Below are 10545 nucleotides of genomic sequence, written 5' to 3'. Positions count from 1 at the left end.
AACTTATGGTGGAAAACCAAAGGCCATACAGGAAAGGGCAGAAGGGAGGGAGCATGAGGGGCAGACTTCTTTTATAACAACCTTCTCTCGCAGTCACTCACCCAGTCTGGCAAGAACAAGAACTAACTCCCAAGAAAAAGGCACAGACCATTTGGGAGGGCTCTGTCTGAATACCTTCCACGAGGCCCAACTCCCAACATGTCAGCACTGATAACCAAGCCTCGGCATGAGTTTTCATGGGGATTGAAATACTCCAACCGTAGCACAAAGCCAGCGATGAAACTCCAAAATGTGGCTAAGCCCTGGCTCTCATTTTCAGATGACAAAGGCTCTTCTGCAGTTCCTGTTGATTTAGAGACACCTTAACTCTTTCTTTAAGGACTTTGGAGACTGGAGAGGAGCAGGCATTTGAGACTTGGGAGCAGGAAGGCAGAAACTGGGGTGTTAGAGCACGGATGGCCGTGCTTTCCTCTCCTTGGTTTATAAACATGAAGGATTCTTCCTCCTTCCCATTTGGAGCCGTGGGCAGGAGTTTAGCACCACCATTTTCTCCCTTCCATTTCTTCTCTACCCACAGGAGGTGGGATACTAGCCAGCTTACATAAGGCAAGAGCCCACACTCCTGCCAAGCTCCTTATTTCCCCTCCTGTTAAAATGGTCCAAAGTGAAGATAATGAACACTGAGCTCAAGTAAACTTTTTTTCCCACACAAGTAACATATTGTCAGCTAATCATGTGGTTGGAATATAGCATTAAGATGTTGGCAGTAGTTTAAAAATACTTGAAATGCCAATCCTCTCAGGAGGGAGGGATTTTTATAAATCACATCAAGCTTTAGTTATAGATTTAATAGCAATTATTGTAAAATAATACCTATAAACAGGTAATGCAATAATAAAGCTACATTTTTATTTGTATTATGAAAATTCCATCTTGTACATGAGTGTAGCTCTTAACATTCCAGTAGAGTTGTCCTTTATTAATTACCCATGAGGGATTGGTTCCAGGACCTCCTGCAGATACCAAATTCAATGCTCAATTTTCTTATATAAAAAAAATGGCATGGTGTTTCCATGTAGCCTATGCACATCCTCCTGTGCATGTTAAATCTCTAGATTAGTTATAGTACCTAATGCAATGCAAATGTTAGTATCATTTGAAAGTGATGATAAGAAGAATTCTGTACATATTTAATATAGATGCAACGTTTTTTCAAATGTTTTGATCCACTGTTAGTTGAATACATGGATGAGGAACCCATGAATACAGAGGGCCAACTGTATTTAAGTTGTCCTCAAAAGATACCTCTAGCCAGGCATGGTGGTACACACTTGTAATCCCAGTACTTGAGAGACTGAGACAGGAGGATTGTGGTTCGCGGACAGTCTCATCTATTTAGAGAGGCCCTTTGCAACTCAGTGAGACCCTATTTCAAAATAAGGAATAAAAATAGGGCTCAGAGGTGTAATGCCCCTGGGTTTCATCCCCACTACCACAGAAAAAGATACCTCTAAATTCTAGACTAATTTAATCCCTCTTCTACATTTAAATCTTGCTCAAATCTCACCTTTCCTGCAATGGACAACAAAATAATAGTAGAAAAGTTCACAGCATTTGCCTGTTCACCACCATCAGAGTGTTGACACCAACTCATGATAGTGGGCATTTGGAAGCAGTGTTGAAGGCTGCTGGGCCCACATCAGAAGTTTGCCCTCAGTTCATTAGAGCAAAGGGTTCGCTCTCAACTGAGACACAATCAGTAAGAAATGCTACAGTTTTGCCTCATTCAAAGTTGTAATAAGCTGAGCATGGTGATGCTTTCCTGGGAGGCTGAGACAGGAAGATCGCAGTTTCTCAACCAGCCTCAACAACTTAGCGAGATCCTGTTTTAAAATAAAATAATAAAATTGGGCTGGGAGTGTAGCTCACAAGTAGATTGGCTCTGTGTTTAACACCCAGTACTAAAAAAAAAGTTGTAATAAATCCAGGCATGGTGGTGCACATCTGTTATCCCAGTATTTGAGAGACTGAAACAGGAGGATCACAAGTTTGAGGACAGCCTCACCAATATAACAAGACTCTCAGAAACCTATCAAGACCCTATATCCAAATATATATATATATATATATATATATATATATATATATATATATATATATATATATATATATATATATTTTTTTTTAAGGGCTGGTGGTATAGATCAGAGGTAGAATGCCCTTGGATTCAATCCCAGTACCACACATACAAAAAAAAAATGTTGGAAGAGAGCCAGGCATGATAGTGCACACCTGCAAAACCAATAATGGGGAGGCTGAGACTGAAAGATCACATGTTCAAGGCAAACTTTAGCAACTTATTAAGATCCTCAGCAACTTAGAGAGACCCTTTTTCAAAATAAAAAATTAAAAGAGTGGGCACGAAGCTTGGAGGTAGAGTACCCCTAGGTTCAATCCCCACTATAAAAATAATTATAATAGGCCAGGCGTGGTGGCACATGCTTGTAATCCCCACTCTTGGGAGGCGGAAACAGGAGGATCGTGCTGGTTCGGAGCCAGCCTCGCTGGCTTAAGAGACCGTTTCCAAATAAAAAATATTTTTAAAAAATGGGTCTGGGAGTGTAGCCCGGAGGTAGAAGGGCTTCCAGGAACCCCAGTACCAAAAAAAATAAAAAATAATAAAATAATAAAAATGAATAATTATAATAGAATCTTAACAGAAACAAGGTCCGCTGAATTCAGTTGAGTGAAGTAATAGAAACAAAAGCTTAATTTTATAAGTCCCTTTGAATTTAGAAAAGATAAAGTCAGTAAGCCTGGGTGGGATTGGTGGAAAAGGTAGGGAAAGAATGCTTGGTAGACCTGAAGGTGCTGGGAGAGTCGTGCAGGATGGAGATGTGTCACAAAAGTCTCAATAATGGGATGTAATCAGGAAGCGGGTAGGGAAACTAAAAACATAAACTTTAATTAGCTGGAACTACATGACACACGGTGTGAGAACAGCTGCTCTTGCTCTCCAGTTGATCTGGGCACGTTAACCTGTCTGAGCTGACACTTCTCATATCCAAAAAGAGGATAGTGTAACCCCACAGAATGCTTGGGAGAATTACACATGTATAATTATATGTAATTATACAAGTGCACAGAAATAGATGGGCAGTGTTCTATTAACTCAGTAGGATTTCTGCTTTTTTTCCTCTTTTTGGAGGCGCTGAGATGAAACCCAAGGACCAGTGCATGCTAGGCATGTTCTCTGCCACTGAGCTATACCCCAGCCTGGATTCCTGCCCTGTGACAGAACTTCCTCAACTGGCCTTTTTCTGTCCCCATTTTGGGCAGCTTATACTTCTGCACACATCTTTTCTCCTTAACTGGCCTCTGCTAGCAGGACACCCTTGTCTTATCCTCATGCACTCAGTGCCTAACACAGTGCTCCTTGCTAAAGGGCCAAAACTGTGGGCACTGTGCGGTCTGGCCGTGAGGTCTTGCCAGAGGAGGACCAAGAGAAATAAACAAAGAAAGAGAAGTGCCCCAAGACGACCTGGCCACTAGCCCACCAACCAGTGGCTTACACAAGGACTCTCGCAACCCCCTTTCCTTGCCCTGTGAAACACCCCTAGCCTATAAAGAGGTGGGATCCTGGCTCTCGTGGGCTCTTCTCCCCATTCAGTTGCCTCCTTCCAAATTTTATTCCTGCATAAAGCCTGTTCCTTGCTGTCAGGCCGTATTTTCTTTATTCCCATATACCACAACAAAAACTGACTCCTAAAGGTGTGTGTGCATTTTATCCATGAATGTTCCAACATCTTAAGGTAGCAATTAGCCCATCTGAAATAATAAATACTTTGTGTGTGTTATGTTTAGAAATATATTTACAAATATTTTTAGAAATATATTTTTACAAATATATTTAGAAATATATTTACAAATATTTTAGAGATGTATGTAACATATTGTTAGAAACATAAATAATATAAGTCAGAGATATGTATTTAGAGCCTGGTATGGTGGCATATATCTGTAATACCTATTCGGCAGGCTGAGGCAGGAAGATCATAAGTTTGAGACCAGCCTGGACAACTTAATGAGACCCTTTCTCTAAATTAAAAATAAAAGGGCTGGGGTTATGGCTCAATGGTAAAGTGTCCCTGAATTCAATCCTCGGCACAGAAAGAAAAGAAAGAAAGAAAGAAAGAAAGAAAGAAAGAAAGAAAGAAAGAAAGAAAGAAAGAAAGAAAGAAAGAAAGAAAGGAAGGAAGGAAGGAAGGAAGGAAAGGAACAAAACAGAGGGGTAGGGAGAGAGGAAGGAAAAAAATTTTGACATATATTATTTATATATTTAGAATTTTAGGCAATTTAGTACAAAATATTGTTCTAGAAAGTAAAGAAAGTCACTCTTGGATGAATCATGAGGAGGTCATAAGAGACAGGATGAATCTAAAAGCCTTGCAGAAATCTCCTGTGCCTTCTCCCGGGAAGGATTGCAAGCCCTTTGAATCCCCAATTCACATCCCTGCCCTCCCTTTCAGTAAATGACTTTGCATTTAATTTTTCAGGGAAAAAAGTGAATGTTCCCAGCAAGAACTCTGTTTATATCACTCATCGTGTACACCCTCTCCTGCCTTCCTCGTTCCTGCCTCCTGCATGGTTGCTCACCCAGGATCTAAGAGACTCTGCCCCGGCTTTCTGCACTCCATGTGTGCTGGTCCCCACTGACTTTTGCTATAAGTGTGCAGTGTCAGTTAACCCCCATTCCCCTAAGCCAGTCTCCACCAAACTTCTGATTGCAACTGGCCCCTTACTTGCTGGTCATAGCCATCCTGCCTCCTCTCACTGCCCTGATCTAGGAATTTCTCTGCTGGCCTTGGCACACTTTGGACCTTCTTTGTCCCACTCACTGCCTGGTTCCCTTCCTTGTCAGATTGCCCAGACTCACAGTCATCCTTAGCTGAGCAAGAGCTAAGGACACAGCTGGTGCTGTTATCTAACACTTCCTCTGCTCCAGCCAGAAGCCCTAACTTGCAGACATTCTTAATGCTACTTGAGGCAAATTTTTAAAAAACATGGAGGTAGGAGGGGAATAGAACTTATGTCAAAAATAAAATATTGTTTCCTTTCTAAGATGGCACTGGGGAAGAAAGAATGGCATATAAGTGAACTTTATTTTTTTTTATTGGTACACTATAGTTTTACATCATAATGTGGACCATATTGACAATGGCATACATTCACACAGTACTTGGTGCCCTCCTCTCTCCCATTTCCCCTCCCCCCTCCCAACAATGAGTGTTCAGGTTGACCATGGTAAATTCACACTATACACATATTCAAATGTAGTCCTCCAGTTAATCAACTTCAGTCTTCTTCCTCTCCTACCCTTCCTTTGTAGCTTTACTGAGGTTTCCTCTCCATTATTTGGAGTCCCTTTGGTATTCCTAATACTCCCTAGCTTGAACATATTAGAGAAAACATATGTCCCTTCTCTTTCTGTGCTTGGCTAATCTCACTTAACATAATGTTCTCCAGGTCTTTCCATCTCTTGTGAATGACATTTTGTTCTTCTTTATAGCTCAGTAGAATTCCATTGTGTGTATTTCCCATAATTTTGCAATCCATTCATCTGTTGATGGAGACCTAGGTTGGTTACATATTTTGGTTATTACAAATGGTACTGCTATGAACATGGGTATGCATATGTTACTGTAGTTCTCTGATTTTAATCCCTTTGGAAAGATACCCAAAGATATGGTAGATCTAAGGATATGGTTTTCTAAGGAATAGATATGGTTTCTAAGGAATCTTCACACTGATCTCCATAGTGGCTGAACTACTCTGTACTCCTACCAACAGTGTAAAAGAGTTCCTCTTTCCTCACATCCTCACCAGCATTTGTTGCTATTTGATTTCTTTATGCTTGCAACTCTGATTGGGGTTAGATGGAATCTCAATGTAGTTTTGATTTGGATCTCCCTGATGGTTAATTATGTTGAACATTTTTTCCATGTATCTATCGGCCATTTGTATCTCTTCTTTTGTGAAGTGTCTATTCAGTTTAGTTGCCCATTTCTTGATTAAGTTATTTGTTTTGCTAGTGTAGAGTCTTTTGAGCTCTTTGTATATTATAGATATTAGCCCTCTAGCAGAGTGGTGGCTCATAAAAATCTTCCCCCATTCTGTAGGCTTTCTCTTTAGGTTCTTGATGGTCTTTTTGATGAGTAGAAACTTTTTAGTTTGATGCCAACCCACTTGTTAATTATTGTTTTAATTTCCTGTGCTTTGGAGGTCTTGTTAAGAAAGTTACTACCTGTGCCTATATGTTGGAGTGTTGAACCTGTGCCCTCCTCTAATAGCTTCACAGTCTCTTGTCTAATTTCCAAGTCTTTGATCCATCTTGAGTTGATTCCCACGCACAGTGAGAGGTAAGGATTTAGTTCCATCTTTCTACAAATAGATAGACTGTTTTCCCAGCACCATTTGTTGAAAAGGCTATCTTTTCTCCAGCACATGAGTTTGGCCCCTTTGTCAAAGATCAATTGACTATAAGTGTGTGGGTTTGTTTCTGTATCTTCTGTTTCACTGGTCTGTATGCCTGTTGTTGTGTCAATACCATGCTGTTTTAACTACTATTGTGCTGTAGTATAATTTGAAGTCAGGGACTGTGATGCCTCTTGCATGGTTCTTATTGCTGAGAACTGCTTTGGCTATTCTGGGTCTTTTCTTTCTCCATATAAAATTTATGACTGATTTTTCTAGGTCTATGAAGAGTCGTTGGTATTTTGATAAGAATTGCATTGAATCTGTAGGTCACTTTTGGCAGAGTGGTCATTTTGATGATATTTATTCTGCCTATCCATGAGCATGGGAGATCTTTTCATCTTCCAAGGTCTTCTTCAATTTCTTTCTTAACATTTTATAGTTTTCATTGTAGAGGTCTTTTACGTCTTTGGTTAGGTTTATTCCTAGGTATTTTATTGATTTTGAGGTTATTGTGAATGGAATTGTTTTCTTTCTTTCATTGTGTATTCATTGTTGTCATAGAAAAAAGCAACTGATTTCTTTAGGGTGATTTTGTATCCTGCAACTTTGCTGAATTGGTTAATCTGCTCCAGTAATCTTTTGGTTGGGTTCTTTGGGTCTTCTAGATGAAGAATCATGTCATTTGCAAACAGATAGTTTTAATTTCTCTCTTCCTATTTGAATTCCTTTGATATCCTTCTCTTCTCTTGTTGCTATGGCAAAGATGTCATTTTATGAGTGTTTGTGCCCCTCTCTTGCCTCTGACAGCTTTGTGCTCAGGTGTCAGGGTGTCAGGTGTCACTGTAAATTAATTCTGTGTAAGGTCAGGGTTCAGCATTTTATTACCCTGAGCTCTGCACTCTCTGGCCCTACACTCTGTTCTCTCTGGCCCTGTGCTCCAGGCCTCCTAGCCCTGTTGCAGTCTGTCTAGGTCCTTGAGTTGTGTCATTAGGTTGTTTACTTGGCAACTCTCTGTTCTTATGAGGGCACTCAGTGCTATAAACTTTTCTCTTAACACTGCCTTCAAAGTGTCCCATAGATTTTGGTAAGTTGTTTCTCTATTTTCTTTTATTTCCACAAATTTCTTTATTTCTCCCCTAGTTTCCTAGCTTACCCACTCACCATTCAATAGTGTATCATTCAATCTCCATGTATTTAAATAGTTTCTTTTGAGTTTCCTGTTGTTGATTTCTGCTTTCATTCCATTATGGTCTGAAAAGATGCAGGGAATTATACTACATCTTTTGAATTTGCTGGTGCTTGCATTGTGGACCAAAATGTGATTTATTTTTGAGAAGGCTCCATGGGCAGCTGAGAAGAATGTGTATATATCTATTAGGTCCATTTGGTTTAGAATTTTCTTTAGTTCTGAAGAATCTTTACTCATTTATTGCCTTGAAGATCGATCCAGTGGTGTGAGAGGTGTGTTGAAGCCTCCCAATATTATTGTATTTGGTCTATTTGAGATCTAATGTTCAGGAGGCTTTGTTTTACAAATGTGGCTGCACCCATATTTGGGGCATAAACATTTACTATCATTATATCTTCTTGGTGGGTTGTTCCTTTCAATAACAGGAAGTGCCCTGCTTTGCCTCTTCTGATGTGTTTCAGCTTCAAGTCTGTTTTGTTGGATATTAGCGTTGCTACTCCTGCCTGTTTTGGGTCTCCATTGGCATGATATATCTTTTTCCATCCTTTCACTTACAATCTGTGAATATCTTTGGCTGTAAGGTGAGTTTCTTGGAAACAGCATATATTTTGATTATGTTTTTTAATCCACATTGCCAGTCTATGTCTTCTGATTGGTTAGTTAAGTCCTTTGACATTCAGAGTTATTTTTGAAATATGATTTTTCTGTCATTTTGTGTTCTAACTTCCGTTTGGTATAATATTATTTCTTCTTTTACTTAGATGCCCTGCTGATCAACTTCATCTCTTCTCTGGTTCTGTAACTTGCCTCTTTTTTCTTCTTTATGGTTTATTTATTTAAGTATTTTCTCTAGTGTTGTCTTTGAATTCATGAATTTTTTGAGATTCTGCATATCTTGAAATACTTTTGATTCTCCATTAATTTTGATTAATAATTTTGCTGGATATAGCAATTTGGTTGGAAGTTGTTTTCTTCCAGGGTCTGGATCACATATACCAGTCTTTCCTGGCATTCATGACTTGGGTTGTATAGTCTGGGGTAATTTTTATTGTTTTTCCCCTAAATGTCACCTGTTCTTTTGTTATCACTGCTTTTAAGATTCTTTCCTTGGCCTCTATATTGGTCATTTTGATTATTACATGGCGTGGGGAGGTCCTTTTTTTATTTTGTCTTAATGGTGTTCTGTATGTCTCCTGAATGTGTAAGTCCAAGTCTCTTTCCATATTTGGAAAATTCTCTGAAATTATTTCTCTTACTAATGTCCTTGGTGTGTACTGCTATCCCTTCTTCAATGTCTTTTATTCATAAGTTAGGACATTTCATATTGTTGGGTGTTTGGGTTTTGTTGCTGTAATGACTTCTGTATGCTGTTGACTGTGCTTTCAGTTTTGAATGAGCTGTCTTCTAACAATGATATTCTATTTTCCATTTCATCTAATCTTCCAGAATTTTTCTATTGCTGTCTTCATTTCATTTATTGATTCTTTCATTTCATTCCAGACCTCTTTCTGATTCTTTCTTAGTGTCTCTATTTCCTCTTTCATTTTCTGTACAGTTGCTTTGAGATCTTTCATCATATTGTAGATCAGGATTTGGAATTCTTCTTGCATTTCTTGTAGGTCAGTATTTGTGATTTGTGTTGTTTCTTCCCTATTCCTAATTCTTGTATTTTCAAGGTTATCATGCTTGTTTTTCTGATATTTTGGCATCTTTTGTAGTTATTATGTCTAATCCAGTTGTAGTAGTAGGAATTTAAGATTTGAGAAAGCTCTGATTATTAATATATTTCAAAAAGTGGTGAAAGGACTTGGTTTCTGCCAAGAAAAGCAGGCAACTATTCCAATGCAAATTAACCTAGCTAAAGGTAATTAGCAAGTCTATAGGGCCTCATCCTCATTCTAAAGACAGGTTTACATAATTGGATAATATAGCTGGGGTGGGAGGAGGGGGTGGACCTTCATGAAAGGAGACACCTTGGTGGAGGAGGAACCTTACAGGGACAGGGACGTTTACTACATCAGAATTACGTGAAACAAGATGGATGTCATGTATAACATGTTCCATGCTTTCTATTTTCGTGATTTTGTTCGAAGCACTCCCTCATGTTACCCCAAGACAATTACAGTCTGTTACCTGGGTAACATGAGACTGTAACTGTGTTCTGTATTTCTATCTTTTTAATAAACTTCTTTAAATCTTCAGCACGAGTCCGGGCTATTGTATATTTATCCTTAGCTCAGGACAAGAACCCGTGCTTTTTATCTTTTTGTGGTATTTTGGGGGAATTATTCCCAGGGGCCTAACAAAGATCCCTGGGGATGGTTCCCCCAGACAAATACATACTGTTTTTTAACTTAACATTTTATCTCGCAGATTATAATTTATTAGCTTTTTAATTTTTTCGTGGTACTGGGGATTGAACTCAGGAACACTTTACCACTGAGCTACATTCCTAGTCCTCTTTATTTTTTAATTTTAAGATAGAGGCTAAGTTGCCCTGGCTGGCCTCAAATTGCAATTTCTGCCTCTGCCTCCTGAGTAGCTGGCATCACAGGTCAGTGCCACCACACCTGGCCAATTTTTATTAGTTATTTATGAGTATTGAGGCACTTAGAATATTTCGCTTTTACAAAAAACAATGCTGTACAAGTGTAAAGACATTTGTAGGATACATTTCTAGAGTTATAACTGGAGTGAAAGAACATATGTATTTGCAGTTGTTATAGGGTGAATGTTTTGAACCTCAACGGTGAATGTTTTTAAGCTTTTTGAATTTTGCAGTCATATAAGTGAAAAATGGTAACTTTTTGCCAGTATTGTTTTGATTTTTCTTATTTGAATGAGCTTTTTAAATGGAAATAATAGACATTTCTGTGACA

The sequence above is a fragment of the Muscardinus avellanarius genome (genome assembly GCF_963383645.1).
Source record: "Muscardinus avellanarius genome assembly, chromosome: 1".
Taxonomy (NCBI): Eukaryota; Metazoa; Chordata; class Mammalia; order Rodentia; family Gliridae; genus Muscardinus; species Muscardinus avellanarius.
This window is presented reverse-complemented; position numbering follows the sequence as displayed.